General features: G+C 37.2%; 1 protein-coding gene across 1 annotated transcript in view; it reads left to right on the top strand.

Moving 5' to 3' along the window:
* Window positions 1-1,889: 1,889 nt before the first annotated feature.
* Window positions 1,890-2,554, top strand: part of nrxn2b (neurexin 2b) — a 435,854-nt gene continuing 435,189 nt past the window's right edge. Inside the window, exon 1 of the mRNA XM_017310305.1 lies at window positions 1,890-2,171. The gene's annotated coding sequence lies outside the window, so the exon portion shown is untranslated. The remainder of the gene's footprint in view (window positions 2,172-2,554) is intronic.

Genomic DNA, 2,554 nt, shown 5'->3' with positions numbered 1-2,554 from the left:
TATATATGCTCAAAAATTGAGTGCACAATGGCCTCAAAGTTTATAATGTCAGTATTCTTCTGATCATTTGTCTCCATACTTTGTTAAAATACCTAGCTAAATCTGGTCCAGGTACGTGATAACAAGAGGGTTTGTATCCAGGCATGAACTGAAAATATCAAGGACTAGAATGTCAAAGCCGAGGTGTAAAATTTATGACAGGGAAAACTGAGCTGGAGATAACACTGCATGTGAAAAATGGAGAAAGAAATTGAGGTATCATTTGAAGTTACACAGTCAAAATTTAACATCACTACTTTGGGTTCTTCAGGAGGCAATATGAAGAATGAAATGTGGGTTCATTTTTTCAAACTGTTACTTTCACCACGTCATTCATTCACTTATATTTGTAACAGTTTCAAGCCAAATATTTAATTTACAAGCTAAATAAATAGTTTAGAAACTAAGTATTTTTGCTCCAAACTAGATATTTTGTTAGCTAGCAAAGTATTTCCTTACATGCACTGACTACCAAAAGTCGACGATCAAAACAGAAGTTGGGTCATGGAGTCTGACTATAAACTGCTGGTAGTTAGCTGGAGTAGTCACTGTTGCTGTGGATTTATTGGCAAACATCTGTAATGCCATTAAAACAGCTCAACCAATGCTTTACGTTAAAATGTTAGAGGAAAAGAAACAACAATGAAGAGGTGATGTGAGCAACAACTGAAGCGAAACATTAATGCCAGCAGGAGCTAAGTTTGCAAGACCCAGCTTTTATTTTGGTAGTTCACTTCTGGTTCTCAGCATGTTGACTGTTAGCTATTTAGCTATGAGCTAAATGTTTAGAGATATGTGGATTGTTAGCTAAACAGCTAAAAAGTTTCAGAATAAACATTTAGCTTGTTAGCTCAATATCTAGAATAAAATATTTAGCTAAGTATTTAACTTAATATTTAGCATCTTAGCTTAGTAGAAGCTAAATATTTCCTATCTAAATGTTATAGTTAAATATACTGCCAACTATATCTAGCTAAACAGTTTTGCTCAGTTAAATGTTTAGCTAAATATCTGGTTTTCTAGCTAAATATTTAGCTCAGAGTTCAATATGGTATAAGGCTACTTATATAGGTTGTTAGTGAAATTGGTTTGTAAACTAAGCATTTAGTTTGATATTTAGGTTGAAACTGTGATATAAACTATAAATGAATTAATAAAATGGGGAAAATATGACTGAAAATAAACTCCCATTTTTTTCTTAGTTAAATTGTTGTAATAATGTGAGTGCTTAGAAATGCTCAGAACTAAATGTAGTTTGAGGCCAAATATTTAGTATGTAGCTAAATATTTAGTTTGCTAAATTAATATTTCATATAAAGCTAAATCTTTAGTTTGAAACTATCACATTTTTAAATGAAGGACTAAAATGGTGAAAATATAACTGTAAAAAAATTAACTCCAATTAAAATAAAAGTTTTATTTTAAAACTTTTAAAAGTTTTAGTTTGTGTACATGTGAACATCACATACACAAACTAGTTACTATCCCATGACATTTCTTTTTTGCACTGTTTTTATTTTTTTTGTCTCGTTTTTCCCCCATTATAACTTTTGTCATTCCAAAACCGTGATCTACTTTTATCATCACTGTTTCTTGGAAAGTCCCTACCATTTTAAGTGAGGTGGACCGTAAATCCTGCATTATTCCCCCGCCCTCTCCTCTCCCTCGCACCGGGCAGTGCCACCTTCTGCAGCCGGAACGGGGCGCGCCTTGGTGGGCGGCCTCTGCGGTGCGGCCGCCTCTGCTGCTGCTGATGCCGCTGCGACTCCATCGCCAGTAGAATCAGGTGGAGGCGCCGTCAAGACACCTGCACCCGCAACCGGCGTTAGACAATAAAAGTCTGGGCGCCGGTTTTGAATAGCCCGGAGTTTTACTTTGACAGGACGGGGAACTCTGAAGCCACGTTTCCTGCCTGGTGTCTGGCTTGACAGCAGAGGATGCAGGTGGAGCGACTCGGGCAGGACTGTTCACATCTGTCTTGAAGGAGAAAAGGGGGGGAAAGAAAATCTGCTCTGCTCTACGCTCTGGATAAAAAGAAAGAAAGAAGAAAAAAAAACCCGCGTTAACTATTTCGAAGGATATTAATAAATCTTGGCTTGTCTGGAGAATAACGGAATTATCCGAAGATACAAGTAAGGACTTTTTCCCCCTTCTTTTTACTGTGGTGACTGTTTTATTTTCTCTGGCTATAAGGATTAGAAAACAGAGCTCTACATATGACACATGATTTTTTTTTTTTTTTTAATTTTTTAGTTTTTTTTTTTTTTTAATAACTGCGTGCTGTTTTCTAGAATGAAGAAGCAGAACCCAGATGACGCGTAATGGGTCAGTTTTGTTTGGAGGAGATCTGCGCTGTGCCGTTTGTTTTTGGCTGCTTTCTAAGTAGACACGCTGAGTTCAGTGTTTGTGTGCGTGAGAGCGTCAATGTGTGTGTATGTGTGTGTGTGGAGGGAACTGGTGGACATGATTGTTTGGAAACCACGCGTGGTAAGAGTGTGGGGGGAACATTTAGGGG

This window comes from Poecilia reticulata, linkage group LG18, assembly GCF_000633615.1.
Source record: "Poecilia reticulata strain Guanapo linkage group LG18, Guppy_female_1.0+MT, whole genome shotgun sequence".
NCBI classification, from domain to species: domain Eukaryota; kingdom Metazoa; phylum Chordata; class Actinopteri; order Cyprinodontiformes; family Poeciliidae; genus Poecilia; species Poecilia reticulata.
The sequence above is the reverse complement of the archived record's forward strand: the minus strand, read 5'-3'. Positions and strand labels throughout refer to the sequence as shown.